Below are 18,905 nucleotides of genomic sequence, written 5' to 3'. Positions count from 1 at the left end.
AAATTTAGCTTTTGTTCATATTCAAATGCACACTCCCACCTTTGATTTGTAGATTAATAGAAGATGTTTTTTCAATGGCTCAGTAGTGCCTTAGGTCTTTTTCACTGAAGCCACTTTGACATGTCACACTAGGAAAAGCACAGGTGTAAATATTAAAATGAATGATGGATGAATTCTCTTTAGCTGCTTCTGTTTGAGGATCTGGTGTTGTTCATGCTGGCACACTGTTGTGGCTAACTGGGGCACCTGAATAGAACAAAGTCATCATTAGTGCTATTAGTAACACCTTTGTCTTTTCCAGGCTTTTCCTACTGTGACACGTCAAAATGTCTCCTGTGAAAAACGCCTAATGTTGTTTATGCTTCTGCTTCTCAGTTTCACAGAGTAACTATCCAAAATTGTAACTGGACCATGATGTTTACATAAACACACTACTGTATATCTCAGTGTCAGCATCAAGGCCACTTTAGAAAAGATCTCACACACAGCAGCCTATGCTGCAACTTATTCCTTATTGAATAAGAGAAGAGGCTCACACACACACAAGGGCGAGAAGTCACTTTATTTACAAAAGACAAAATGTTTTAGGCCACATGGCCTTCATCAGTGTCATAATCATGCAGCTGCCTTTTCAAAAGCAAACACACAGGTGATTCCCCTCGAGGTAATTAGCATTGCACCTGGCAAAAGGAATAATATACATGACAATGAATGAGCATCCAATATTGGAGCATAAAAGATGATAAAACCAGTTAATCACAGGGGAAATATGGGGACTTCCCAGTGGACCCGCCATCAATTTTCACACTTTAAATGTTAACATGCAATCAAGTAAGTAGCAGGTACCACAACAATGACTAATCCAATCCATAACTACGCAATTGTATTAAAATTTAAAGAAGGGAAGGTATTGGAATGTCTACAACCCCATAGAAAACACTCTTTGCACTTTAGACATCTAGCCAAAAGGCAGTAAATACCCCATGCAAGCCATTAAGCTGCATGGCTAATGTTTGCAGTGTAAAACCTGATCCAAATAAGCTTTTCAGTGTTATCCTCCACCAAGAACATAAGAGAAGTTGCAAAAATCTTAGACATTGTCATAGTAACTTAGGTATTAACAACCAACACTTGCTCAACTTTGTCTAGGAACTTTGGACAGGAAATGACAAAGAACAGGCAAAAAAAAAAAAACAGTTTATATAAACATTTATATAACACTTTTTGTCTGTGTTATTTAAATAAACCATAAACAAAAAAGAATAAAAAAAGAACCATAACTGTACAATGAGGTGGTGAAACCTATTAATTCCAAGGCAACAAGCAATGCCTTCTGTCGTGATCCATTTTCACCTTGTTTGCCAGTAAACATTTTAAGCTTTTAATATATTTCTTAGTGGCACTGAATCAGCATGGCCCCAGTTGAATTTAATTAAGCACAACCAAGACAGTTATTAGATTTTTATTTAAAGGAGAAACAAGTATATTTTTTGTGAGTTGCTGAAGTATGCTAATAATAATAATCCAGAAAGGCTACATGCAGTGAACACAATAGGACTTTATGTAGTCACACACATACACAAAAACACTTGGCTTGAGGGGCCAGAGCTGTCTTATTACAGTAGTCAAATATTTAAATCTCATTATATTTACTTTTCCAACTTCAGTGCTGGACATATGTCTTGCACCTGCTCCATTGTTTAGACTCAGTGATGACTGGAGGTGAGAGGGGATTAAGCTGGTGGGGAGAAGCATGGTAACGACCCATAAATGATACACAAAGTTGAATGCGAAGGAACAGAAAACCAAAGAACAAAAACTAAGTGCACAGAAATGTTCCAAACTGATGCCATGAGTATGTACATCAAGGTCTTTAAGTTTGCGCCACACTTTGCAAACTTTTTTGTTGTGTTCTGCTGTTGAGAACAAGAATTTCTAAATGTGTGAAGGCCATTTTGCAAACTTGTGAAAATATTTGTGAACAAAATGCATTTAAAGAAAGGAGAAGCAGGTGTTAATTCTTTTGGTGAATTACTGAAAACATTTGCTGTCATTTTGGCAGCATCTTCCCACAGAATAAGGGTTGAAATTCTAGCGTGTGTGTTTTAAGTACAAGGGACTTCTGTTGTTTGAGTGAAGACTGGAGGACCGCCAAAACTGGGCCTGCCCACTCATCACGTAGCCAGCCACAAGTGATGTGCACACTGTTCTTTTGCTCAATTTCTCCAGCCAATAACTGTGCTTTAATAGAACTACTTTTATAGTTGCTGACTCTCGAAGGGAATCCTGTGATCCAACAAACAGAGTGTTAATTGTCTTTTCTCTAACACCACAGGCACAAGTGAGACAATAAAAGTGGACACAGAAATTCACATTATTGTAAAAACTGATTCTTTTTAATTGATTATTTGTACAAAATAACATTGCCTAAATCGCAAATTCAGTAAGTAGTATTGCCACAAGACATCGTGTCACTGTTTTTTTTTGACAGTGAAAAAACGTATGTTCTATGGCACTAAATGCTGTTCTCTGCAAACAACAACAACAAAAAAATGTGAGGCACAAATAAGCAACTTAAGTTCTACACATACAAACAGAACTAGTTCAATAATTACAATAATCATAATATAACTTACATGACAACATAAACATATTTTTAAAACAATTAATTGAAAATCTAAGACCGAAATCTCCCATTTACTTTTTGCCAGCATGTTCTTTGCTGTATGCTTTGGATCGCAGTCATGCTAAAAGGTCAGCCCCAGTCACCCCAGTCTCTGGTCTCATTTTCTCTGGAGCGGGGTTTTTTTTAAAGCCACATAACAGACACTGTATTGCTGATGTTGTGAGGATTCTCAGTCATTCAGGTAGAGTTATCTGGAGGTTCAGTCACGGCAACTTAGCTTCTTCAGTCTGTTCAGACTTTTTCTGATGCCCTTCTGAGCCCTTCATGTATTTGTTAATGTTGACCTGTGGCTTGGGAGCTCTGATGTCTCATAGGACCTGATATTATTGCACTATAGCTGTGATTACACCTTGGACAATTGTTTGGAGATTTTACCAGGGACTTCTGTATCTTACTCTATTGTATTTGCCAGTGATCTGTGTCTTTGGGCCTTAAATGGCGTCAGTCCTTTTTATTTTCTCAGTAGTCTGATCTTAGTCTTTATCTTCAGACCCTTCTGTACTTCTAGCAGCCGACTAACCTCTGTCAGATTTGTCTTAATCTTGGCTTCCAGCCTAATTTTTAAGTTCTTCTTCTTGATTATTTAGCCAAGAATCTCCAGGATTACAATTGCTGTAGTATATACCAATAAAATTGTCTAAGTTATGGTGGCAGTAGGAATTGTGAAGAAAGCTTTGTTGGAATCTGCTGGCATAGTATCAGATGATATTTTTCCACTGAGCCTTGGTAATTGATCAGAGTGGTTGTCTGCATCAATTTTTCTCTGCCTCCGATTAACCACTGTACACTGTAGCGGAGGTGATGATCCAGCCTCTGCTGTTAGTTGCATATTTAATTGTTTTTCTAGGTCTTCTCGGGTCTAGTTGTAATATGTAGTTTGTTGATCTCAAAATATGAGAGTAGAGTCTGCTTTGCTGTGTTTAAGCATTGGGCAACTAGTTATTTCTCCAGAAGTCTTCTTCAGTCCAACAGGACTGAATAATACAGTGAGACACTGATCCACACTATTAGGACCTACAGCAATGACATTGGACTACCATTTGGACTGGATGAGATTATGTAGGTGGGTGGTACAGGGAAGAGGGTCTGTACTGTCAGTCAAACTGAGGGGATTTTATTACCAGAAGGCAACATAGCAGATGTTTAGAACATCTACAAGTATCTTGGAATCCCACAGGAAAATGGGAAACATGAAGAAGTCACAAAGAAAGCTGCAACTGCCAAGTACCTACAGAGAGTAAGGCAAGTCTTGATAAGTCATCTCAAAGGGAAGGACAAGGACCTAACTATCAATAGCTACACCCTGACAGCTATCATATACCCCGCTAGCATACTAAGCTGGTGTAAAGTGGCAATAGAAGCCATGGATATCCAGACAAGAAAGCTCTTTACAAGAGATTGATGGTTTCACCCCAAATCCAGCACCCTGAGACTATACACTAAACAGAAGGAAGAAGGCAGAGGACTAGTGAATGTTAGGGCCACTATCTAGGATGAAATAACAAAGATCCATGAATACATCAGGAAGATGGCCCCAAGGGACTATTTGTTTAGTGAATATTTCAGACAGCAGAAACCCAAGGAAGAAGAGCAGGAAGAACAGGAAGCATAATGGAAGGACAAACCCCGGCACTGTATGTACCACTGCAAGATAGAAGGAGTGACAGAAACTGAAAACCTGTGGCTGGACAAAGCTGGAATCAAAGATGGCACAGATGCACTAATCATAGCAGTATAGAAATAGGGTCTATGTACAAGAAAAAGAGAGGCTGGGGTTTACCACATCTGACATGACTCCAGGTGTGTGCTGTGCAAAAAGTCTCCAGAGACAATCCAGCACATACCAGCAGGGTAGAAGATGCTAGCAGGCAGGACGTACATGGAACACAATAACCCAGTGACCAGCATGGTGTACAAAAACATCTGTGCCAAGTATAGGCTGGAAGTCGTAAGGTCAAAATGTAATACACCCCCAAATGTGGTTGACATTGATCATGCTAAGATCTCATGGGACTTCCAGATACAGGCTGACAAATGGGTAATAGCTAAGTGACCATACATAATAGAGGTGGACAAGCAAAAGAGGAAGACCATAGATGTAGCAATCCCAAGCAATAGTCACATCAGCAAGAAAGAACATGTGACGTTTGACTAAAACAAAAGGCTGAAAGAAGAGTTACAAAAATGAAGAAGAGGAAGGCAACACTGGGCTCTGTGGTAATAAGAATGGCACCAGCAGATTCCAAAGCCAACATCCCCGATCTCTGTCTAGTCACTACAAAAGTGTATTTATGAATCTGTAGAGGAGACTTTAAGGTATGATGGTCTTTTGTGAATTATGAAGTAATTACTTGCCCTCAGCTGAGTGATTAGAATCCAGTGGTGATATGGGGCACTATGGGAATCTTTATATTACTGTCTCATCACACAGGATGTTTGCCATCAAAGCACAGCCAAGTTGGTATTATGTGATGTAAATTTGAATTTGAATTAATAATGAATCTTCCTGGGTGGGAACAAGTTTGCACGGGCAGGTTGCCCAGGTAAGGCCTATGTATTGGAAACAGTGATCTGGCATACGCACAGGCTGTTTGGTCAGTTTCCAAAGCACCTCACAAACTCTGTCTTCACGCCTTCCCTCTGCTGCTATGAAAACCACAGTACAACCAAAGTGTTGTACAAACACAACTAAGAGAGCTGTGATTGTGATGTTGGTTGTTTAAGCCTTTAATGGATGCTATACATTTACATTTTACATTTACATTTAGTCATTTAGTCATTTAGCAAACGCTTTTATCCAAGGGATAGTTTCTATACAAATACTATCCCTACGTGTAAGTATTAGAAAGATTAGGCCAGTTCCTGTATTTTTGCTGTAAACATTTATACTATTACTACTGTACTAGGTTTCTTTTTAGGTGATGAGGATTATTTTGTGTGCTTGGTATCTAGGTTCTGTTTCTATACGTCACATGACTGATTAGTCTATTGTGTATGAGTAAATCAGTAGCAGCTTCAGACACGATTGATGAAGGAGAAAAAAGTGAAAACATTTGGTGAATAAAACAAAGGCTACTGAGAATGGAATGTCATTTTGATCATCCACCCACCTACATCCATACAACTTCGTACTACATGTACCTGTACTACATGACCAAAGCATATTGTGCTCTCCAAAAACATGTTACCAGTAAACACAATCTTTTCAGCAATTATGATTCCTCTAAAACACATTAGGCAAAAGCATTTAGCTGTATTTAACAATATTTTGTTTGTTTTTCTCTCAAATCTATCTTGTGCTATTATGGTTTAATTCAAACCAACATAGTGATTATTGCAATGATTATGATTCTTTTATGCAAAACACTGTAAAACAACTTATTAAATTAAAATTATATTTTCTCTGTCTTTGTTCACCACGAGTAAATTCAAATCTACTCTTGTCTGGCTGGATATTTCTGCAGTTTTAAACCTTTTTGGTACCAGGGAGATGAGGGGAGGGGGTGTTTGTCTGTTCAATATTGCAGCAGACCAGTCAGCCACAACACAGATCTGTGTGCAAACACTTCTGTAATAAGAAATTTGTATCTAAGTATACCTCTGCCTTTTCCAACAACAGTCTAATTTCATGGTGTGTCGTGTTTATTCTCTCAAGATGTTTGACCCCTTATGGAACAATTCAAATTTAATTTGTGGCAGAAAGATCCAAAACACCACAGACACAGAGTCACAGAGTTAAGCCTTCCATACATGGAAAATCACTGTGGCGGCACAGGGGTGTGATTTGTTGGAAAAGCAGTTTATTTATAAGGGGATTCGTGATGATCTGCACATAAACACAAACAATGGAGAGGCTTTTATAATACCAGGAACTGTAGTACAATAATATGTTTTTAATTACAGTATTTGGTCCCTTGGTTGTATACACTATTTAATGGAAATTTGTAAAAACAACATGGTTTCACAATAGTACGTTTGATAATTTCATTTCCCTGCTGACATTTTCCATTAACACAAATTTGAAGTAACAATTTAAGCACAGTGGTGGCAGGCACTGGCCAATATTTTCCCTTAAGTTTCATAAATGGGATGAATGATGTTCAAGGTATAAAACTGTACATGGACCATGAACCAACAAACAATGCAATGACCCTTGGGCTACTCATAATATCACAACTCAGTGGTATGATCCATCACACGGGATTACAGTAGTAGTAGTATTTATTTTTGAAAAACAATAGAAAGTAAAATAAGCCAAAAGACTGTATTATTCATGCCATCACACTTTATACGGTATGACCTCAACATTAACCATGTTGATACGGTAATGCATGACTGCAGTCTTAAACCTGTTATGTGGGGTGATGAGTGGGCCCTCATAGCAAAAATTGTTGCCAATGAGGGTTATCTCTCTGACCTCCTTATATTTTATAGCAACTGGTATTAACATGTTGTGGGTGATTACATTGTGATTGGATAGTGCAAAACACTTAAAATACAGATGGAAATGCTACCACGAGGCACTTAAGACCTGATTACCTCAGCAACCTCTGGATGTTTGTTATTCATTAAGATGCAATCTTCTGCAAGAAACTGCCTCAAAAGTGATCATAGAGTTGAATCAATGCTTGACCCATGCACACAGAAATTAACAGGTTCACAGAGGCATTATTTATCACGGGACTGGAGAACACTTCTGTAAATGCAAATCTTGTACAGTATCCATATCACACTAAATACTTCTGTATCTCTGGATGAACACCAACATTTTAGCGTGAGGCTTACTCCCGTTCTGCTTTATTCAAAGCAGGATCATCTGCTCTACTCTCTTTAGACTGGTCACATTTTAATAGTGAAACTCCTGCTCTGAAAATAAAGCCTCTATGGAGCAACATTGTGATGAAATGCTCCTTGAGAATATCTTCAGCTGTCACATCTGCCTTTTGATCATGGGAAGGAAATGGTTGAACATACTTAGACTAAATGAAACTTAAAAAAAAAAAAAAGTCAATGAGATCCATCAGCTATCCTCTATTTTCACCAAGCACATTTCAGTATTCGTAATCCACATAAGCAGGAACTTGAGATGTGATATGCAGAGAAAAGGGCTTATGACTCCAACTTACTATCACAGTAGAAGACAACCAGGAACTTTCAAGAATAAGCCCACCTAGTCAAAGCTACTCTGATTTTAAGATGCATTATTTATTATAATTGACTATTTAATAAGTCACAATGCAAGACAGATGAACAGGGCACAGTAATCAGTTCCTTATCAGGGCGAGTGAATAGTTCTAACAGTTCTGTCAGGAACACTTGTGTCATTTATTGCAGATCATTTAGGTGTGACAAAATTGACAGCACAGACACAAACAGGAAGTGAGCCATATCAATTCTGAAATGCTCCAGTCATGATCAGAACTGCTCAGCAGACAAGTAGACAGGTCTTCATTGTACCTGTTTGCAGAGCACTCTGTTTGATGGACGTCTGCCTGGCTCTTGCAATTGCTGTTTGCATCGATATCTCCGGCTCAATGTGTCTAACAAATTGGGGGATAAACAGGTCAATTAAAGCAGACGGCTGTAGCCTACTTTGTGTTTAGTGCTATTTAGCTAATTATAGCGTGCTCTAAACTAAAATAGTGAACTGGTAAACATAATACCTGCTAAACAGTGCCATATTAACATTGTCATTGCAAACATCTTAGTATGCCGGCATTAGCATTTAGCTCAAAGCAATAATGTTCCTAAATGCAAAATTTGACTTTGCAAAGCTGCTGAAGTCAGAGACGGCGGTGAACAACTGTGCAGAATTAACCACACATTTAACGTAGTGTGCTTAAGTCTCTACACTCTGTGGGGCAAACTGGGACTGGTACTGATTAAACCTACAGAACACTGTAATTACCAATATAATTATATAAAGCATCTTAAAGGAGTGGGATGGAAACAAACACCCTCTGAGACACATCTATTCACTGTGGGTGCTGCAGACTACAACAGAGAAAAAGGAAAAAGTGCATATCCACCAACTCTTTCCTTCATTTGTACTTCATTTCGTCACTTTTGATTGACAATGTACATTTCTCTGGTACAAGTGTTCATTACAGAGTTACTGTTATGGCTATATTACTTCAAATGCAACACTCATTTGTACAAAGCAAGAAAAATTCCCTTTTACAGTATGGCTTTGGGTCAACTGAAATGGGAACATATTGATTCCTTCTGCCACAAAGAGCAGTACAGCAGGATGATGCACGTGCATAAACACACATGCATAAAAACATGTGTGGTCAGATTTGGAGCAGAATCCTTATTAGTATTTTAATATTACTATACTACTATAATTTCTTGATGTGTTTTACTGAAATGTGAAATTACATTTACAATGTGGTCTTCAATGATTGTCAAAGTGCATATATAAAATATGTCTTTAAAATATCAATGCCCAACTCTGTCATGAATTGTTAGAAATATCTATGTAACATTGAGTTATATATAATGTTTCATAATATTTCATATATATATATATATATATATATATATATATATATATATATATATATATATATATATATACTTTGGTTTCTTCTTTTCAGAGTCAAAACAAGAGAAAAATATGAAGATGAATGACCCATAGGAGGCTTAACTTTTCCCTGCTTTTCAGCAGTCTTTGACCAGGATCCATTTGAGCAACTACAAACAGGCTTCTGACTTTCACATCTGTAAGAAAGAGTGTGAGGAAATGTTTGACCTTTTTTGTTGCAGCCTGGAAAGTAACATGTGATTCTAATGCATCAGAGAAGGGAAAAAAAAACTATGAGAGATGTGAAGCAAAGGGAGAGCAAATTAGAATCAGAGGGATGGTGTGAACACAGAAGGAACATTTCTCATATGTGACATCTTTTAGCATCTTTAAATGCTAATCCATGCAGTATAGCTTCCTTGATCAAACAATGTGTCAATCACTGTTCAAAGAACTATTATGAACAGCATTACATTTCTCAAATGCCAACTGTCTGCTGCATGAAAATGTCCTTTTAAATAGTTTTACAATAATTAGGAAGGCTCAGCAGCAATCATGGGATTGCTATATGTTAAATCGAAAGTATTTATATTTTAACTTATAATCCTACAGCTATAAAGTCCTGACAACAATCCTATCAATGTACCTTGTAGAGACACAACATCAGTTTCACTTAGCTTCCTTGGTAAAAGAAAAAACAAACAACAACAACAACAACAAACATTTATTTTACATATATTCACTCTCATCTAAAGCTTTAAGTGTAAGATTAGAAGCTCTGATTAGTATTCAGGGTCCACAGCATGTGTGATGCCAATAATTCACTGGGTCATTACCACTTTTAAGAGAGAGGTCACCCTGGCAAAAGGGTTTTAAGGCAAAAGGCCTAAATTTTCATCAGCTGCAGTTTCAGTGGCTATTTGGTATATTGACAAGGAACAAATGAAACCGATGCACTCAGTGGGGCAGAAAAAAGAATGAACTAAGCTATAGAAAATAGAAAATGGTTACTTTCTATTTATACATTAACAAAACATTATAGGTAGGTGATGAAAAAAATAGGGTTAGTGAAAATAACCGTGTCCGGAGAAAAGTGAAATATTCTGCTGTGATTTTAATTGGTCAAAACTATTTTATGATTGTTTACACTTGTATACACTGAAAGACTGTAAATGTACCTCATAAGGGAAAGACTGTTGGAGAAACACTGCTGTCGATTGGTAGAAAACCACCAGACAGACATCCAACTAAAGGATCGTGTAACTCGCTGCTCAAGAGTTTATTTTGGATGTTTTACGGAAAGAACACAATTCATTAGTCAACAGTTGTGGTTACATTCTGCTGATGCTGGTGTGTGTAAACCACCGATCGTAACAGACAATGTGATCCTCAATTAGTGAAGAGAGGAAGCACATTAGGAAACAATTACAGTCACAAATTTCTCGGAATCCTCACAGAGCAGTCTCACTGGTGGGCCCAGGTTGAAGAATAAAAACCTGTAAAGGAGGAAAGTGAAATGCATTACTCTACACCTGTAATTCCTCCACCATCTCCACCAGCTGCAGCCCCTTTAAGGCAGACGATAATAGTTAAATTTAAGTATCTGTTATGGATAAAATAGCAAATGATTTTCAGCATTTAGCCTGTTGTCACCATGGCCCAGACATGAATGAGGCAGAAAATGGATGGATGGATGATGATAGGTATATGCACTGCTCTTTTCTGGAAACAGAGAAGACCCATGCTCAGATCCAATGGGGTCACTGAAACTGAAAATAGCATTGGTGTTGTGTCTTACCTTTCAAACATGTCATGCATCTACCAGATGATAAGCACAATGTACAGTAGATGAAAAAAAAAACAACTTATGAGATGGAATGAACTGCTGACTGATTATTTAAGGCAGAGAATAGAAAGAAAAATCCCAAACAACTCTCATGGCAAACAACCAAGAGAGTATAGCGTATGTGGACATATGAAAACAACATGAATTAGCCTTTAAGTGGCCTTGAAGTGCTTGTTGTTTGCTGCATTCGCCATTCAGACATGATTATTGGCAGCCCCTGCATCAGACATCACAACATACAAAATGAATGACAACAACACATGACACTATTTTCTCAGCTGAATCCAGCCATGGAGGAGAGGGACATTTTCTATTCTGCGTCTCATGTGCTAAACAGAAATTGTATGTTGTCATCTCATAATAACTTATCCCTCTGGACAGTGATTTTAACGCTAAAAGCTTGTGTTGCCTTCAAAATTATGTGTAGAGTCACCCTGGCATTTCCTCCAGAAAAGTAAATTACTGGTAAGATTGAACATGCAGAAAGATACAAACAAACACGCACCCACAAAAAACATCAATGTTTTGCAACTTAAATTGAGTTATCCAGTTAGGCAACCTAATTTGTAGCTATATAGACTTTTTTTAAAATCCAAAATGAATGTTTTGATTAATTTCATAAAATAACAAAAAGCTAATCTAACCCAAGGCTGTATAATGTTTCCTGTAGTAATACTAGAATAGAAGAGACAAGATGAGGAAAGTTGAGAGAAAGTTGTTTACTACTTTTTGCTATAATTGTATGGTCACAATAGAAAACTATGCTTTCGACAAATCAGCAATAAGTTTTTTTTATAGTTGATGTGAGGCAACTTTTTAGGCATATTATTTGCCAACTTGAATATATTAGTGTATCCAGAAAAATACTAAATATCCTGTTATAATTACTGCGTAATGGGTATTTACATGTGAGAAACGGCTCAATATGATGTGAAGACAGTATTATGAACATCAGGGTCAGAGTTATTGTTGAGGACCCTCAGTGGTTCAGGTATAAGAGACATTTTCTCATTTCTTTTTTTCTCTGCAGTGTCCATACCCAACATCAGAATTCATTTTTGTAATTACAGGACAAATCTATGGCACCTTATTCTGAGGGAATGAGTCACTCTCTGTTGTAAACCTATGATTAAAACTGATAAGTGGGTGTATTTTACATAAAATTGTAGCTGCAACAATGACTGCACACCTACAGGGTGATCTTAGTATTTTGACAGTGTAATTCAGCAAAGGGGGGGTTTGTTTTTCTGTCTCTCTGTATCTTTGCTGGATGTGATTAAAGACATTTGGTAGAAGACCATTTCATTACACTATTTTGGTGATATCCAGTCTGAACCATAGGCTTTTGCTTTTCACTGTAGTCCGTGATTTGTTTTTCCTCATACCAGATTGTATAACAATGACAGTCTCCAACAGTGATGTTTTCGAAATCTGTTTTGATGTATGCTGTAGACACATGCAGTATGCTACATGTTACATAAATTCATCCTGGTGCTCTAAATCTTTGTAGCCAAATATCCAGTAAGTCAGATAGACAGCAAAGCCATGACTGAGATCCTGGGTGTGCAGAATATTTGTGAAATATTACATATTAATATACACTGCCCGTCCAAAAGAAAAAAAAGTCACACTAATATTTCATTGGACCACCTTTAGCTTTGATAAAGGCATTGTTTCGATAAGCTTCTGCAACTTTTTATCTCATTCTCTCAGATTTGCATACATTTTTTACCAAGATCCTGTATTGATGATGGGAGAGTTAGACCACTGCACAAAGTCTTCTCCAGCCCATCCCAAAGCTTCTCAATGGGTTTAAGGTCTGGAGTCATGCTCTCTGAACCACTCTTTCAAGATTTGAGCCAGATGAATCCTGACATTGTCATCTTGGAATATGCACGTGATATCAGGGAAGAAAAAATCCATTGATGGAATAATCTGGTCATTCAGTATATTCAGGTAGTCAGACCTAATTTTTTGGACACATAACGTTGCTGAACCTAGACCAGACCAACTGCAGCAACCCCAGATCATAGCACTGCCCCCACAGGCTTGTACGGTAGGCACTAACCATGATGGGTGCATCACTTCACCCTCCTCTCTTCATACCCTGATGTGCCCATCACTCTGGAACAGGGTAAATCTAGACTCATCAGACCACATGACCTTCTTCCATTGGACAGTTCTTAACCTAGTTTTAGTAGTTTAATCAGTCTCCTTAGATGTTTTCTTTGCTTGATACATGTCAATAATTTGACTCTTCTGAAACTGATTAACATTTTTTCCTCGACCATAGGATGTGTCTTCAGACATGGTTGTTTAAGGAAATGAGAAGCTACTCACTGCATCAGTTTGGGTTTAACAATGTGTTGTCAGCTTAAACATAATCATCCATGCACTAATTATCCAATGGGAGGCTCTTACCTATATGCTTAGTTAAATTCAGGTGTTTTTTTGGATAGGCAGTGTCCTAATTATTCAAGCTATGGATTAATCAAAATGTACTAAAACTTAAAAACTGGTAGTTATTAAAAATAATTAAGTACATTATACCCAAGCTACTAAGCCTATTTTAAATACTGTATGTACTGCAGATGCTTTGGTGCAAATTCTAGAAGGGTGTACTAGGGACAATCAAGCACAAAAGACTGAAATAATGCATTTCTAATTTTTGATTCAGTGGCTCAGTGAACACTGGCAGCCTTGCAGTAGAATCTCAGACTGAAAGCCTGACCATGTGAATAACATCTAAGTATAATTTGAACAGAATTTTCTGTGGGATTTATTGAATTTTCAACAAATCCATTTTTGTAGGAAAAAAAAAAACATGATTGTAAAATGATGGGAAACCAGAGGAGTAGCAGACTTGTATCTGAATCTATGTTATATTTCTGTGCAGAACATAGTCAGTAAAGCAGACAAGTAGCTGTGCAAATGAATAATTAGCTACTCTCCTCTTAGTAAATGTGACACTGCTTGGCTAATGCATGACAAAACTGCCATGTAGAAGTCTGACCTTTCGAATGACACGTTAGAGTCTCAGTAGATATGTAGACATTTTCTTGCCATCTTCCCTCTTGTCACAAGGTGGCTTCCCTGCAGGAGTCATAATTGCTACTAGAAATGAATGAGTCCAATGTGCATTCACAGATTGATCCAGACAGTTTTGAAAGATAAGTCTGGGACTGCACATTCAGCACTGTATGGAACCTGTGGACATTTTATTCCTTAGAAATTTCCCAGCCTGATAAAAATATGTGTCACACTACACCTCTGGGGAAATGATATCTTTACCTTTTTATTTATTTATTTATTTATTAGCGTATTTATCTATTACTTATCAGTTACTAAAAATAGTAGTTGTATAACAAACACACACTTCAAAGCTATGATTGTGCGGGTCTTGCATTTATATACTGTATGTGTAAGATACTGTAAATCAGAATTACCTGAGACATATAGCAAGTCCCTGTTAAGTATATAGTCCTTATACAGCTAAGGATCTTAAGAAGTGTTGGTGCTGGAGTGTATGTCAAGTATCTAACAACTTGCTATGTCTTCATTCACACTGGACAAGGTCAAATCACCCTGTGTGTTGAGCAGAGAACAATCTTGCTCAACTTTCTTTCTCTGTTTTGCAGCAGTCTTTGACCAGGATCCATTTCAGCTACTACAGACAGGCTTCTGACTTTCACATCAGTAAGAAAGAAGAAGAGTCGGAGGGAATGTTTGACCTTTTCACTGCACAGTCTGGAAAGTGATATGTGATTCCAGTGTGTCAGGGAGAACTAAAAATGAGGAGAGACGGAAAGCAAAGGAACAGAGCAAATTACAGTCAAAGGGAAGGTATGAAATCTTGAATTTTGAAACTCTAATCCACCCAGGATATCTTCTTTGATCAACCAGTGTGTCAATCAATATCCAAAGGACTATTATGAACTGCATTACACTTCTCAAATGCCAACTGTCAGGCAGCCAAAGATGTGTATGACAAATGCCATTAAATCGGTTTTACAATAATTACAGAGGCTAAGCAGCAGCAATGGGTTGTCTTTGCAGATGCTGTATGGTAAATCAAAATATAACCCTGAACACAATTTACATTTTAACTCATAAGCCCACAGCTAGTCCCTTCCTTGAACATGTCAAAGTATCTTGTTACTACCTTGTTAAGAGATGCAACATCAGTTCCTCAAAGGAATTAAAAGTTTTGATTTCACTAAAATCCCTTTCAAAGAGATTGAAAACATTTCCTATGAAAATATTCACTTCCATGTATCTAAAGCTTTAAGTTGGAGATGCATGATTAGAAGCTCTGATTAGTATTCAGGATCCACAGCATGTGTGATGCCAATTATCCACTGGGTCATTACCACTCTTGAGAGTAGTTGCACTGGCAGAGGGGTTTCAAGGCAAAAAGGCCTACATTTCCATCAGCTGTTGCAGTGGCTATTTGGTGATATTGACAAGCAACAAATGAAACCGATGCACTCGGTGGGGAAAGAAAAAAAGAATGAGCTATGCTACAGAAATAGAAAATTGTTACTTCCTATTTACACGCTGGCAAAACATTACAGGTAGGCGATGAAAGAGAGAGTCAGAGAAAGCAAACAAACGGTGTCTATAGGAGAGTTTTGATCACGGGTAAAACGGCTCAAACGATATGATTATTGCACAAGTCCAATTGTAAGAGCTAACACGATTTCAGCTGGCAGGTGGTGCAGTATCACAAGCAGCAGGATTCAGCCCATGTGATAACGGCCGCACTGATGTTTTTCTCTGAGCTGGCTGATTACAGGAAGGTGGGAAGTAAATAGTAAAATAAGCTTTTATTATAATTCATTTTCCTATCTTCAGACAACCTACAACATGTTATTTATTTATCTCCAGTATTAAAATGGATTCGGATAAGAGTTCTTCTGACTCCGTTACTTTAAAACAAAAGCGACTGCACTAAAACTTAGCACACTCTGAAATGTATTGTGAATGCTTTTTTTTTCTCCACCTGAGCTAGTTAAGGCCCTTCACAGAGAATAACCCCAATTATGTTGAAGTATAACTAGTGCATGGAGAGACACAGACATTTGAAAATTGAATTTTCCTGAACTTGTTCTTCTCCTGACCAAAATGTGTCATTTTAAAGAACTCCGTACGAGCTGTAAAGAATATGCTTGGTGAGAATGTTCTCACCGGGGATAATAAAACATCATGTTCTGGTACTGTTCCCTCTCTTGTGTGTGTGAGCAGCGTGACATAACGTTACCCCAGATAACTGCGATACCGCTTTACAGTATATCTGATTAAAACTTCAAAGGTCTTATGGACAATATGGACCCCCATTCTGCATCTTCAACATGGTCTTCAACTTTCAGCTGTCTTTGACTGACTATCAATGTTGTCGCGCAAATGTTTACATTTTCCTGGACCAGCCACTCAGACCTTGTTCAAGTTGAAATATACATAAATTATATGCCTGACCTTGTACTTTAATGGACATGAAAGGTAAACATAGTTGTTCCTTGTATAATTCATGAAGCCAATTCAACAGCATGAACAAGTCAATAAGTCAGTGTGAGAATCAAACCAAGGTGAACAGTGTGATTGACTGTGCCTGGTATATGGGGAATCATAAGGCCTCAGGTTTTGAACCTTTCCCTTAGGCTCTCGCTTCGACGTGAGACTGCAGGACGTCCACCGCAAGACCTAGAGCATATATTAACATACTACATTATTCATCACTTGTGAGCAGCTTGACTGGCAGACACATTAGCTGCAGTCAGTTCAAAACAGACTAAATAAGGAGATAACAAACTGGAGAGACAGGGTATATTTAGAATTAGGAGCCGTACAGTGGCTGCGTTTCTGTTGGCCACTACTGGTGCCTGCATCAAGGCCTGGTGACACACAATCACAGAAAGAAATAATATAAAATAATGAGATGGCTATTCGTGCAAAATCCAACAGATTTTTTCTGATCCATGACACAACATAGCCATAATGCCTGTGTGAAGGTTTTAAAGAGTTGGGCACATTATAACGCGTCAGGATTTCTGGTTTTCACTGCGCATTAACTGACCAGTATCCCCTATTAATGTGCAAGCGTCCCTGCTGTAACACACACCCTGTTCTCTACTTGAGACCTTGCACTGTTGGAAATTTCCACTAAACAGAAGCACTTTTTCTTTTTCTTTTTCCTTTTTTTTTTTTTTTGCAGATAAACTCAAGACACACTCCCACTCCCACAGAGCAAGTAAAAGCAAGAGATGAGTTCCTAATGATTCAAGCTGGCTAGCAGAGCAAGAGAGTGTTTCATACTGTAGACAGTTATGTTATCACTTTTCCCTCCACATCAGGGTGTCAGACCTTCCACTGAAGTGACAAGTCACTCCTTTAACTGCTCTCTCCTAGCGCAGGGACACTGACGGCTTGATCCAGAGGCAGAAAGGTCAGGCCACCAGGTTGCTTGTGCTAATGGACTGCTGACCAGGCGATATGCCAGCCTCTCAGGAGACGTTTGCTGCCAAGTTCTCACCTCAACAGTGTGGCTCCCATGTCCTTTGCATCACTTCTATCACCATTTGCCAACGCCGGGGCTTATTCTCACATTTGCTGTCTCCTCACTTCGCACTTCGCACTTCGCTTCTTACTGAGTAACTTGTTGTGTCATTTATTCCCGCGCTCTCCTCTCGCAGTTGCTCAAGAGAATGAGCTGAAGTCCTGCTTGAGAAACGTGCCATTTGTTGTGGCTTGTGATGAAGATTTGAAGCTCACAGCACACTTCTGGCATTTGTAAAGGTCCACCTCAAGATGGCAGTGTTCACCATCACAGGTTACTCAGCCTTTGAGCTCCACTGCTTGCCTCTCTCAGCAGCAGCAGCAGCAGCACAGGGAAAGAGCACTGGATGAAATTGAGGGTTATCTGCTGCATTGAAATTAAGTCATGATGGGATGGCAGTGGGTATTAAATAATGGCTGGACCTGTGTGGCTGGCTGTGGATTTCCATTTTATTGAATCCCCTGTTTTCTAGTTACCTCGTGTCACTCCTGACATGTCATCTTGGGCTTACTCACCCAGCTCAGCCTCCTCTGGCTTCTTTGAAACTTGTGGAGTAAGATCATCTACGGTTGTGACTAATTCCAGAGTCGCGTCACAGCTTCCTCAGCTCATCACAGCAACTCCAGCACGGAGGCATTCAACTTTAAAAATAAAAAAAAAATAAAAAAAAGAAAAAGAAAGACAGTTCACCCATTAGGCTCCACTGCATGCTGCTGTATAGTTTGACGAGTGGAGATAACTGTCGAGGTCATTTCTGACACGTTAACGCTGATGGCTGGCTGCAGGGCGCCAAGTGCGGCGGACGGAGCGTGAACACGCACTCCGCGCAAATATGCCCAGACAACGGCTCCTCTGTCTAGGGCGCGTTATTAGTTACTCTCACACAAGGCTTGTATTGTGCATGCCTGTGTTTATTCCTGGCAAGTCATATCCTACAGGAAGCCGTGGCAGCGCATCTCTTTTTTAATGTACTTCAGTCCCGTGGCTTTTGTGTGTCCACCCCAATTAGTGTAGCCTACCTGACAACAGCCTAACAGGTTGGCTTTTGCGTTTGATGCGTCCCTTTGGAGCCAATGACTGTTATCTGCCTTTATATAATCATCCAGTGTGAAAAAGCTAGAGGACACCCACTCTTTTTTATTTATTTATTTTTTCCTACATTATCATCAGCAGCACTAGCAGCTTCATCATCATCATCGTCATCATCACCCCCCCCCCCCCCCCCCCCCTCCTCCAGCCTCGGGGTTATGGTTAAGCGTCTCTGCAGCCTGCAGCATCTTCACAGAGCATCTCA

This window comes from Anabas testudineus, chromosome 3, assembly GCF_900324465.2.
Source record: "Anabas testudineus chromosome 3, fAnaTes1.2, whole genome shotgun sequence".
NCBI classification, from domain to species: Eukaryota; Metazoa; Chordata; class Actinopteri; order Anabantiformes; family Anabantidae; genus Anabas; species Anabas testudineus.
This window is presented reverse-complemented; position numbering follows the sequence as displayed.